Below are 13,523 nucleotides of genomic sequence, written 5' to 3' on the forward strand. Positions count from 1 at the left end.
ATTCAAACACCACGTCCACCTGAATGTCCACTTCCCTATAGCACTGTCTTGGGGTCCACTCTCCACCTCCACCCCTCCCCCATCCCTCTGCCATGGAAAGCTCAGCTCTGTAGACTAGCTATCAGGTTCTGTTGCTTTTGCTATGATTTCCTTACTGTGTTTCATTCAATCCCACTTAGACGAGAGACAGTTCTGCAGATGCCTCTCTCCTGATTGACCCTTTCTCTTCCCATCTGTGTGGTTGCAGAGGGCAGGATTCATCTTTTCTTTAGTATTCCATGGTATATACACCTCAGTTTCTTTCTCCAGTCCTCTGTTCTTGGACACTCGGGGTGTTTCCAGATTTTAACTATTGGAAAGAGCGCTGCAATGAGCATAGGAGAACAAGTGTACTTTATGCATAGGATACTTCTTAAAAACTCGGAATTGAGGTGCATATGCTGCCCAAGCCCATGTGCTGCTTGTGCCCATGTGGGCGAGCACATGTGGTGCCCGAGCACATGTGTCACCCACATCTGTCCTCTTGAGATGTGTACTTTTATATTTTCATATCTAATGCTGAGATGAAAAGCCTGCATTCTCTTTTGAGTGTGTATTCTCTCTCTCTCACTTAATCTCCTTCTTCCCCTTCCTAAAAACCTCCAAATAAAATCTGTTTTACTTCAGAGAACGGGGAGGGGGACAGAGCAATAGTACAGCAGGTAGGGCATTTGCCTTGCACAGGGTTGACGTGGTTGGATTCAGGGCATCCCATATGATCTCCCCCAAGCACCACCAGGAGTGACCCTTGAGCATTTCCCCAGGTGTGCCTCAAAACACCAGAAAATGCCCCCAAAACCTAGGAACTGAGCTTCCATATAACCCAGGAATTCTTCTTCTTGACCTCTGTCCCAATGACTCAAAAACTATGCAGGGGTCCCCCTTCTAAATTCTTTTGGGGGCAGAGAGATAATACAGTGGTTAAGTCACTAGACTTGCATGCAGCCAAACCAGGTTCAATCTCCGGCATCCCATTTGGTCCCCTAAGCATCGCCCAAAGTGATTTCTGAGTGCAGAGCCTGAAGCAACCCCTGAGTATCGCCAGGTGTGGCCTCAAAACAAAAAATGCTAAAGAATTTCTTTTTTGGTTTATGCTTTTGAAATCAAGTCTAAAATTCCTTGTTCTCAAGGATTTTCCTTTGGTGTTATTTTTTTCTGTAATCCATCTGTTTGATTCACTTTTGTACCACTTATGAGACTTAGATAGACTTTACTTGACTATGGATGGCCAATTGCTGCATCATCACTTGCTTAAAAGGTTCTGTTACCTTTACTGCTTTTTTCTTTTTGGGTCAAACACTACGATGCTCAGGGCTTACTCAGGAATACTTCTGGTTGTGCTTGGGGAACCACATGGGATGCATGGGATGGAACCCTGGTAGTCTGCATGCAAGGCACCCCCCCACCAACTCTACTACTATTCTGGCCCCAGATGAATTTTGGGGGGTGTGGGGATGTTTATTTTGTCCTGGGTTTGCACTCAGGAATCACTCCTGGCAGTGCTTGGAGGACCATACGGGATGCTAGGGATTGAATGATGGTTGGCCATATGCAAGTCAAGGGCCCTGCCTGCTGCTCTGGCCTCAGAAATTTCTTTTTTTTTTTCTTTTTGGGTCACACCCAGTGATGCACAGGGTTACTCCTGACTCTGCATTCAGGAATTACTCCTGGCAGTGCTCAGGGGACCATGTGGGATGCTGGAAATTGAACCCGGGTCAACTGTATGCAAGGCAAATGCCCTACCCACTGGACTATCTCTTCAGCCCCTCATAAATTTCTTTAGAACCTTTATCAGACATTAGTTGTGCATGCTACACTATCTTGATTCTGTAGGTATAGAGTAACCTTTTAATAATGTGGTATGACTCCTCCAATTTTTCCCTTTGTTTCAAGATTATGACGGCTACTCTACCATCTATAATTTTTATAATATATAATTAAATATAAAATTTACAATATACATGTTTACAATAGCCTTGTCTTTGTCTTCCAAAATCCTCATTGGCATCTTGATAGGAATTTCATTAAATCTATACATCAGTCTGAGGAGAATTGATATCTTTATTTATGATGAATCTTTCAATCCATGAGTATTCCTCCATATATTTAGGTTCCTTTCATCACTTAATCACTTAATCACTTAACTTCCCGTTAGTCGTCGATTTGCTCGAGCGCGCGCCAGTAACGTCTCCATTTGTCCCTGTCGCGTGCTAGTGTAGCCCAATGGCATCTGTTCACTCTGGGATCATGAAGAGCCTCAAACTGATCGTTCATGATCTTCACGAAGAAGTCTGACCATCTGGTAGGTGGGCGGCCACGTGGTCTTTTGACATCCCATGGAAACCAGTCAGTAACAGCTCTAGTCCAGCGGTCGTCTTTAAATCTCATTACGTGACCAGCCCATCTGATTTTTGACACCTTGGCAAATGAGACAGCTCTCTTCCTCCTGCGCAGCTCAGGTGCCAGGTCATTTCTCATGTTGACCTCTCAACCTAGGTACACATAGCTGTTGCATTCGGAGATGGTCATTCCGTTGAGAGCGAACGGGGCGTCAGGAACGAGGCTGTTTCTCATAAACATTGTCTTCGTAAGATTCAGCTGTATTCCTACCTTTCCACACTCACGGTCAAAGTCGGCCAGCATTTGTGCTGCTTGGCTGATGTTTGGTGTTATTAAAACAATGTCATCAGCAAAGCGGAGGTGGTGTAGCTGCCGACCATCTATCTTCACTCCCATTCCTTCCCATTCCAGTCGTCACATGATGTTCTCGAGGGTGGCACTGAAGAGTTTCGGTGAAATGGTATCACCCTGCCGCACCCCTCTCTTGATGTCAACGATCAATTCTTTGTAGAATGGTGAGATCCTGGTAGTGAATCCGCAATATAGCTCACGGAGGATCCTGATGTATTGGGCTTGAATGCCCTGATTGGCTAGGGCTTCAATGACCGCTTCCATCTCAACAGAATCAAAGGCCTTCTTTAAATCAATGAACGTTAAACAGAGCGGCATCTTGAACTCCCGAGAAACCTCAATGAGCTTGGTTATCGTGTGGATATGGTCGATGGTGCTGAATCCTTTGCGGAACCCTGCTTGCTCGCATGGTTGTCCTTCATCTAGTGTTCTGCCAATCCTATTTAGGATGACTTGAGTGAACAACTTGTAGATGACAGACAATAGGCAGATCGGGCGATAGTTGCCAATGTCATGGATGTCTCCCTTCTTGAACAGTAGTACAGTCCTGCTGGTTTTCCATTGGGACGGAACCTTGCATTCAGACAGGTAGCAAGCGAAATGCCGAACCAGTGTATTGATGAGTACTGACGGCAGGTTCTTCAGGTATTCAGGTCTGACCTTGTCTGGGCCGGGTGCTGTTTGTTTCTTTACCGACGAAATGGCGTGTCGGATTTTGGAAGGGAGAACGTTGGGAACGACATATCCATCCTGTGGAATTTGGTATGTCGGCAAGTGGACATGGCTATCGAAGAGATTTGAGTAGAAGTCATGGATAATCTTCTCCATTGCCGTTCTGGAGGATGTGATGGATCCATCAGGACGTCGGAGGGCAGTCATCTTGGTCTTGTAGTTGGCGAAGGACAGACGGGCGTTACGAATACTTTTCCCGGCTTCTGCCGCATCTACCAGTACTTCTGCTCTTCTCTCTTTGAGGTCTTCCTTGATCGCATCTCTGCACTGCTTTGCGAGCTCGGACGTTAGCTTGCGGTTGCCCGAGGCATGTGTCAAACCACGTTGGCGAATTAGCTCAAGAGTTTTCGAAGATAGGCGATTTTTTGTGGCTATCTCTCTCTTGGCGTTCCTTGCACATTCATGGAGGTGCTGAACCAGTTGATCGTATTTCTCGTCAATGTTGTCAACAATGGCATCTTCCCATGTTGCCGCAATAGTGCCAAAGAGTTCCCAGTTGGTGGTCGTTCTGGGAGTTCTCTTTTTGAACTTTGCAGCCCTTCCTACCTGCTCTGTGAAGTAGAATTTTGCATGAAGGAGACGGTGGTTCCGATCCTGTTCGAAATTTTGGGACAACAGCAACATCGGTCAGGCAAAACCGTAGATTGAATATGATGTGGTCTATTTCGTTGTGGAATCGTCCACAGGGACACTCCCATGTCCAACGTTTAGATTCTGCCTTCTGGAACTGTGAGTTACCATGGATGGTCTTGGTCGACATGATGAACTCAGACAGTCTCTCACCCTGTTCGTTCCATTCTAGGCCATGGGTCCCGATGTGAAGTTCTTCAGCTGATCTTCTCGGTCCTATCTTGGCATTAAAATCACCCACAATGATCTTGTAGAAGGTGTGGTCTTCTTTATAGAACTTCTCCAGCTCCATGTAGAACTTCTCGATTTCTTTTTCATCATAATGAGATGTTGGTGCGTAGACAATGAAGATAGAAACTGCAGGCAGTGAGCCACATCTATTCAAATGTAAACGTCCGATTCGGGTTGTTAGGCATTCGAATGAATCAATGCTCTCGGCCAAGTTTGTGTTGACAAGGACACCGACGCCTCCGACACCTCTTTTATTGCATGTTCCAAAGAACAATTCTTCTCCAGTGTCGAAAACGGCATGGTGAGATTCGTGCCTTCTTGTCTCGGTCAGACCCATGATGTCGTACTTGATCATTCGCGCTTGTACCATCAGGTCCTCGATGGATGCATCTGATGCCAGCGTATGTGCATTGAAAGTACAGACGATCATTTTTGTCTTCCTTCATTGTGGCAGCCTAGTTCGGCCTTGAGATTTTGTCGGCCTCTCCTTTCTCATCCTTCTCATCCTTCTCATCCTTCTCAGTGCTGCCATGTCGGTGAAGCCTTCAGGGGCAGGTGAATGAGATCAGTTGTAGTTAGTGGACACTACCTCCACTACCCAGTCGTCGCCACACTTCAGGACACTTTCCGGACCTGCGCGGCCACTTTGCGGCCGCACAACACATCATAAGACACTAAATACCCATCTTCAGTAATTGTCGTACCATATTTGATATGGTTCAAATATGGTAACACCTACAAGGGTGATTAGAGGTTGCCCCAAAAGCCTCTATCCCTCTCGGAAAGACTGGCAAGCTACCGAGAGTATTCCGCCCGCACGGAAGAGCCTGGCAAGCTATCCGTTGTGTATTCAATATGCCAAAACCAGTAACTCCTTTCATCAGTGTCCCATAATCCTAAGCATACAGGTCTTATAATTCTAAGCATACAGATGCCATACCTATTTTAGATTTGTAGCTATTTTTTTCTTCAAGTGATTGTAAATTATATTGGTTTTGGTTTGGGGGTGTTTATTGTTGGCATAATAAATGCAATTGATAGTTATCTATCAATTATGTATCTTATCACTTCAATGATGCACTAATAAGTTCTAGGAATTATTGTGTCAGTTCCTTGACATTTTCTATTTATGCTTACACAACATATACAAAAACAGTCAACTCTATTTTACTTTCCAATCTTTTTGTTTCTTATTATTGTGTGTTGTAAGGTCAAAAGTTCCAGTGATTTGTTAAGAGTAGTGAAAAACATCTAGTTTTTCAGCGTTTTGAATGATGTTTACTATCTGTGGACACTTTTTTATTTCCCTTTCATTCTTTTTAATTTTTTTTTATTGAATCACTGTGAGATAGACATTTACAAAGCTGTTCATGATTAAGTTACACTCATACAGTGTTCCAACACCCATCCTTTCACCAGTGTACATTTCCCAGCACCAGTGTCCCCAGTTTCCTCCCATCATCCCCACCCTCCACCCCTGCCTGCCTCTATCGCAGGTTCTTTTCTTTTCTCTCTTTCTCTCTTACTCTCTCTTTTACTTTTGGGCATTGTGATTTACTGTAAAGATACTGAAAGGTCCAACAGCGGGTAGGGCGTTTGCCTTGCACGCAGCCAACATGGCCGAGCCACATTCGATTCCTCTGCCCCTCTCGGAGAGCCCGGCAAGCTACCGAGAGTATCTCGCCCACACGGCAAAGGCTGGCAAGCGACCCATGATGTACTCGATATGCCAAACACAGTAACAACAAGTCTCATGATGGAGACGTTACTGGGCCCGCTCGAGCAAATCAATGAACAACGGGAGGACCGTGACCGTGACCATGACCATGATACTGAAAGGTTATCAGGAATATCCCTTTATCTACTTTTAACATGTTTTAACAGTTCTTGTCCTATGTGACCATTTCCAGCTTTTTAACACTCAGTTCTTGTCCTACATGATAATTTCCAGCTATTATTGTCATACTTTACCCTTCTCTATCTTACTTACGCTCTGTCCCGCACACCCTTGGAGTTGATTCCAATCATTGACTAGTCGTTCTAGCCCCTGTTTTCCCTGGCCATGGATATTAGTCTTCTTAGAAAACTAATATATATATATACATATGTGTATGTATATATATTAGAATACATATACATTTGAAGAGTTATAATCACTGTATCACTGGCATTCCATTGTTCATTGCTTTGCTCGAGCAGGCACCAGTAATGTCTTCATTCATCCTAGCCCTGAGATTTTAGCAAGTGCCACATTAGAGGCTCTTTCAGGGTCAGGGGAATAAGACCCATCATTGTTACTGGGTATTGGCATATCTAATACACCACGGGAAGCTTGTGAGACTCTGCCATGCAGGCAGGATACTCTAGGTAGTCTCCCGGGTTCTCTTAGAGCGAGAACCAGACAATAGCATCCTTTAAGCTCCCCACGTGATATTCCCCACATGTAGGCCAATCTGGGGACCCTCCTCTAGTGTCATAACAGATGAAAGCTCTTATAGTGTTTATAAACATGCCAGGGAGGGGCTGAAGCAGTAGCACAGTGAGTAGGGCTTTTGCCTTGCACGCGGCCAACCCAGCTTCGATTCCCAGCATCCCATCTGGTCCCCTGAGCACCACCAGGAGTAATTCCTGAGTGCAGAGGCAGGAGTAACACCTATGCATTTCCAGTTGTGACCCAAAAAGCAAAAAACAAAACAAAACAAAAACATGCCAGGGAGGGAGAGAACAAGCTTTTGAACCGAATGAACCTGCATTGACTTAAAAGAAAAACAACCATTCCCAAACAGTTGTCAGGTGAGCTACTTCAAGGGCATTTTCTCAAAAGTTCTAATCTAAGATTTCTGGAAACTTTCTCCTTTTTTTGATTTCTGGAAACTTTCAAGCTCTGAACTTCAATAGTCAGATTTCTTACCTCTCTCAGACTGTGCCTTCACTTGGCAGTGAGCAGAAGTGTTTGGAATTCTGGTCAATCCTCTGCTTATACATCTTGCACATGAAGAACAGTTCCACACTCTGGGACTGAGGGAGAAGAGAGGGGTGAAGGCGCACGCCTCGCAGGCAGCTGACCCTATTTCAGTGACAAGTGCCATCTCGTTCCCCCAATGCACCACCGGGTGTAACTCTGGAGGGTCCTTGGCAGCTGTCCTGTCATCACATGGCTAGAGCAGCACTACGTTCTTGGGCCCCTCATTCAACTACCAGCCCTGTTCACCAGAATTTCTGGAGGAGGGGGCAAAGCTCTTGAACACCACTTGGGAGGTGCCCCAAAACTTAACACCCTGTAAGACACGATGCCTTTTTTTAATCACCATGAGGGCTTTGGCATATCTAATACACCACAGGGACCTTTCATGTTTGAGTTACAATTACACAATGATCAAACACCCATCCCTCCACCAGCGCACATTCCCCACCACCAATATCCCCAGTATACTCCCCCATTTCCCACTCTCCCATGCCTCTGTGGCAGACAATTTCCCCCATACTCTCTCTCTCTCTCTCCCTCTCTTCACTTTTGGGCATTATGGTTTGCAATGCAGACACTGCGAGATTATCACGTTTGGTCCTTTATCTACTTTCAGCATACATCTCCCATCCTGACCGATCCCTCCATCATTTTCGTAGTGATCCCTTCTCTATTCCAGCTGCCTTCTCCCCCTTCTCATGAGGGAGGCTTCCAACTATGGAGCAATCTTCCTGGCCCTTGTGTCTACTACTGTCCTTGGGTGTCTCATTTTATGTAGTATAAAATAACATAACATGAGACTGACACCCAAGACACGATGTTTTGTAAAGCAAAAACAGCAGTGCCGCCTTGACTTCTTCTTCTTCTTCTTCTTCTTCTTCTTCTTCTTCTTCTTCTTCTTCTTCTTCTTCTTGTTTTTAATTTTATTGAATCACTCTTATATAGTTACAAGCTGTCATGTTTGGGTTACAATCACACAATGATCAAACACCCATTCCTCCACCAGTGCACATTCCCCACCACCAATATCCCTGGTATACCTCCCCTTCCTAACCATCCCCCTGCCTCCATGGCAGGCATGATTCCCCATAATCTCTCTCTACTGTTGGGCATTACGATTTGCAATACAGACACTGAGAGGTTATCATGTTTGGTCCTTTATCTACTTTCTGCACACATCTCCCATGCCGACCAATTCCTCCAGCCATCTTTTTCTTAGTGATCCCAACTCTATTCCAGCTGCCTTCTCCCCTTTGCTCATGAAGCGGGCTTCCAGCTATGGAGCAATCTACCTGTCCCGTGTATCTAATATCCTTAGGTGTCAGCCTCATGTTATGTTGTTTTATACTCCACAAATGAGTGCAGTCTCCTTCTATGTCTGACCCTCTCTTTCTGACTCATTTCACTTAGCATGATACTTTGCATGATACTCTCCATGCACAGCCCCAAGGGGGTTCAGTTTGCTTAATGCAAGGCACATAATGGGCTTATTTTTTTTAAAGATCCCTAGGTAATTCCCAGGTTCAGCCAGCTGTGGAAACCACTGCAAAGGTGGCAGGGCTTCTTGTCTTGTGCTCTCAGGCAGCGTCAATATCACCCAGGAACTTTTCTTTTCTTTTCTTTTCTTTTTCTTTTTTGAAATCAGTACTATTTTTGAAATCAGTATTATTTTTATTTATTTATTTTTTATTAGTGAGACATCATGAGGTACAGTTGTAGACTTACAAATTTTTGTGCTTGGGTTTCAATTATACAATGATCAAATACCCATCCCTCCACCAGTGCCCATTTCCTACCACCAAGGATCCCAGTATCCCTCCAACCCCCCACCCCCCATCCCACCCTGCCTCTGTGGCAGGGCATTCGCTTTTGTTCTCTCTCTCCTCTTGGGTGTTGTGGTTTGCAAGAGGCAATGGGTGACAATCATGTTTGGTCTATAGTCTACTTTCAGCATGCTTCTCCCATCCTGGGAGGATCCTCCCAACACCATTTATTTGGTGTTCCCTTCTCTATCTGAGCTCCCTTTTCCCCTAGCATGTGTGGCTGGCCTCCAAGCCATGGAGTAAAATTCCTGGTACTAATCTCTGCCATTCTTGGGTACTAATCTCGGCCATTCTTGGGTGTTAGTCTCCTATTTTGTTACTTTATGTTCCCCAGATGAATGCAATCTTTCTATGTCTATCCCTCTCTTTCTGAGTCATTTCGCTTAGCATGATACTTTCCATGTAGTACCACTTGTATGTAAATTTCATGACTTCATCTTTTCTAACAGCTATATAGTATCCATTGTGTAGATGTGCCAAAGTTTCTTTAACCAGTCATTTATTCTCGGGGAACTCAGGTTTTTTCCAGGTTCTGGCTATTGTAAAGAGTGCTGCAATGAGCAAACAATTGCAGATGTCACTTTGACTATAATCTTTTGCCTCTCTGGGATATATTCCCAGGAGTGGTATTGCTGGGTAAAATGGGAGCTCAATTTCTAATTTTTTGAGAATCGTTCGTACTGTTTTCCAAAAGGGCTGAACAAGTCTGTATTCCCACCAGCAGTGAAGGAGGGTCCCTTTCTCGCCACATCACCCGGGAACTTTTCCAACTGTAAGTGATTGTACCTCCCTCCTGGCCCAACTGCCTCAGAAATACACAACGGTGCAGCCCATCAAATGGATTTAGTAATGCCCACCAGATGACTGACTCTAGAACACCCTCAAGCCTGTGATCTCTCTACTTAACAGGTTTAAGGATGAAAGGTTAACAGTGCCTCCGAGGCAGTTCTGTTAACCTATGACAATTTCAGTGTTTTGAGCCGGTCATCATGTGTCTGTAAGTGGTGTTGATAGTGAACTTCAGGTTCTTTGTAGTAAAACTGGATGTAGAAATATATGTGTTGTACAAAATAAAGTAGTATATAAATACTGTCACTATCACTGTCCTCCCATTGTTCATCAGTTTGCTCAAGCAGGCCCAGTAACGTCTTCATTGTGACACTTGTTACTGTGTTTGGCATATCGAATATGTCACGGGTAGCTTTGCTGTGCAGGCGAGATACTCTTGGTAGTTTGCCGGCTCTCCGAGAGGGGTGGAGGGATCAAACCCAGGTTGGCCTGGTTGGCCGCGTGCAAGGCAAATGCCCTACCAGCTGTGCTATAGCTCTGGCCCTCCAGAGGCCACTAGACTGTCAGGTTTGGGCCTGCGGTGATGAGACACGTGGGGCCTCACGGGATGGGGATTGTTTGTTTGGGGGCCACATCTGGCGGTGCTTAGGGATAATTCCTGGCTCTGCACTCAGGAATCATTCCTAACATGCTCTGGGGACCATGTGGATGCCAGGAATCGAACCTGGATCAACTGTGTGCAAGATCTAAGCAGGCAAGTTCGCTCAAGCTGGGTAATCATAGCAGAAGGTGGATTCGATCCCTGTGAATGTGTTTGCTCTCACGAACATGCGATGAGAAGGCTGATCATATAAATATGGCAGGCTTATAAAATGCTGCCACGTATTCGCTTTGGCAGCACATATACTAAAAGTGGAATGATACAGACAAGATTAGCATGGCCCCTGCACAAGGATGACACATAAATTCATGAAGCGTTCCATATTAAAAAAATGCTGCCACAACACCCCCACCCACCCAATGCTTTCACTTTTAAGGAGGGAGAGAGGATGTGTAGTGGCCAAAAGAAAATCACAAATCACAAATCATCCTGTTATTCGTCGATTGCCTCGAGCAGGCCCCAGTAACGTCTCCTTCATCCTAGCCCTGAGATTATATTCAAGGTTCTTTAGGAGAATGAGACCCATCATTGTTACTGTATTTGGCATATTGGGTACACCACGGGGAGTTTGCCAGACTCTGCCAGTTTGTACAAAGTAGGAATGAGATCATAAGATGTCATAATAAGATGTCGCGCGGCCACAAATGCGGCTGTGCAGTTCCAGGAGCTGGTTTTTATAGTCTCTGAGTCTTGGCCGTTGATGGGATTACACGGAGCCAGGGGGCCAGTTGGTGGGTGTGACCCCTGCCTACTGGAATTTGGCGGATCTGGGTGGAGAATGCTCGACCCAATCCAAGTAGGCTTGGAGATCTCGGCCCCGGAACTCGCGTGGCTTTGTCCCTCTGCCAGTACCTTCATGTGTGCGGAGAGTGGTCTCAGCATGGTGGTAGCTGGTCCTGGAGGTCTTCAGCTGCCGGAGCCCTGGTTGGGGCAGGGAGGAAAGCTCAACCCGCTCCCCTCCAAGGGGCTGCGGCGAGGACAGCCAGGCACAGGGGCAGGAGACTGCACTGGTCTCTTCCGGGAGCTGGTTTTTATAGTCTCTGAGTCTTGGCCGTTGATGGGATTACACGGTGCCAGGGGGCCAGTTGGTGGGTGTGACCTCCACCTACTGGAATTTGGAGGATCTGGGTAGAGGATGCTCGACCCCAATCCGAGTAGGCTTGGAGGGACAAAGTCACACGGGTTCCGGGGCCGAGATCTCCAAGGGCAAAAGAACCACATTGAGAATTCAAGAAGGAGGCCCAGACACAGAGAGACAGTGCAGCAGGTAAGCTTTGCGTGCAGCAGGTAAGCTTTGCATGCAACTGCCCGGGTTCAATCCAGGACACCACATATGGGTCCCCCTGAGCACCACCAGGAGTGATCCCTGAACACAGAGCCAGGAGTAAGCCCCACAGACCAAAAAAAGCCAACAAAAGTTCAAAAAGGGAAGAAGGGAGCAGAGGACATTGAGGATCAAACAAAGTTTAGTTTGGAGTGTAAATTCAAAAGGAAAGTAAAACTGATATGGAGAGTACTTCTTAGCTGAGGACAGACAGATGAGAGGCAAAAAAAATATGACGTTCATGTGGCATCAGTGGATTGCAGCTTTTATGCCTAGGTCTGGTCAGCTTCTCTACATTAGTGAGCCTTGGCAATTTCATCCATGTCAGCTTTTTTTCATTTTTTTATAATTTTATTTATTGAATCACTGTGAGAGCAGTTACAAAGCTTTCAGGCCTAAGTCTCGGTCATACAATGAAACACCCATACCTTCACCAGTGCCCATTCTCCACCCCCAACAACTCCAGTATACCCCCATCCCACACCCTCCCCCTACCTGTGGGGCAGATGATTTCCACATTACTCTCTCTCTACTTTGATCACATTCAATATTTGGACACCAGACCCACCATTATTATTTGAGATTTTACCCTAACACTCAGATCTGCTGAAAAGGCAACAGTAGACAATTTGTTTTCTGTTGCTGATTATGAATAACATACGATGTCGCATGGCTGCAGTAGTTGAGTCAGGTTCTGGCTTGAATGAAGCTAAGGTACTAGGAGACCCGTTTCTCAGTCATACGCTCCTAGTATGACTTAGAGACAAATGTCTTGAGGTGCTTGTAAGTTTCCCCGAATTTGGGCTGGAGCATTAGTACAGTGGGTAGGGCATTTGCCTTGTGTGTGGTGGACCCGGGTTCAATTCCCAGAATCCCATATGGTCCCTGAGTGAGGGATTCCTGAGTGAGGAGTGAGGGCTAAGACTTGAGCATTGCTGGGTGTGACCCCCCAAAAGAAGTTTCCCCAAATTTTAATATGTGGATCTGAGCCTCTTCTTCCAATACTGTAGTCGATGCAAGAAATTCTTCCCAACCATCCTCATCCTCCTCGGAGTTCAAAAGATACACTGCTGAGTAAACCTCAAATTCTTTATTTATTTTTTTATTTTTATTTTTATTACTGAGACACCATGAGGTATGGTTGTAGACTTACAAATTTTTGTGCTTGGGTTTCAATTATACAAATTCTTGAGTGATTCAGAGAAACTACACAGAAAGGTGACACATGGCACTTCTTTATCCTTTAAGTCTTTCCCATCCCAGTACACATGCATGTATTATCACTGAGTTTGCATGTACTGTCAAACTGTCAATGAGCTGTCACTGTCCTCCCGTTGTTCATCGATTTTTCTCGAGTGGGCCCAGTAACATCTCCATTGTGAGACTTGGTTGTTACTGTGTTTGGTATATTGAATATGTCACGGGGAGCTTGCCAGGCTTTGCTGTGCGGGCGAGATACTCTTGATAGCTTGCTGGGCTCTCCAAGAGGGGCGGAGGAATCGAACTTGGGTTGGCTATGTTGACTGCGTGCAAGGCAAACGCCCTACCCGCTGTGCTACTGCTCCAGCCCTGTCAATGAGCATTCAACCTTATTTTTTAAAAAAATAATTTGTTAAATTTAATAACTGTGAATTATGA

The 13,523-nt window shown here is 45.5% G+C and overlaps 1 non-coding gene across 1 annotated transcript; it reads left to right on the forward strand.

Moving 5' to 3' along the window:
- Positions 1-10,782: 10,782 nt before the first annotated feature.
- LOC130038485 (U6 spliceosomal RNA) lies at positions 10,783-10,889 on the forward strand. The gene has a single exon (XR_008794712.1). It is a non-coding gene; the product is annotated as a U6 spliceosomal RNA (small nuclear RNA).
- Positions 10,890-13,523: the final 2,634 nt, after the last annotated feature.

Source organism: Sorex fumeus, unplaced genomic scaffold (assembly GCF_029834395.1).
Source record: "Sorex fumeus unplaced genomic scaffold, SorFum_2.1 ptg000075l, whole genome shotgun sequence".
Classification (NCBI taxonomy): Eukaryota; Metazoa; Chordata; class Mammalia; order Eulipotyphla; family Soricidae; genus Sorex; species Sorex fumeus.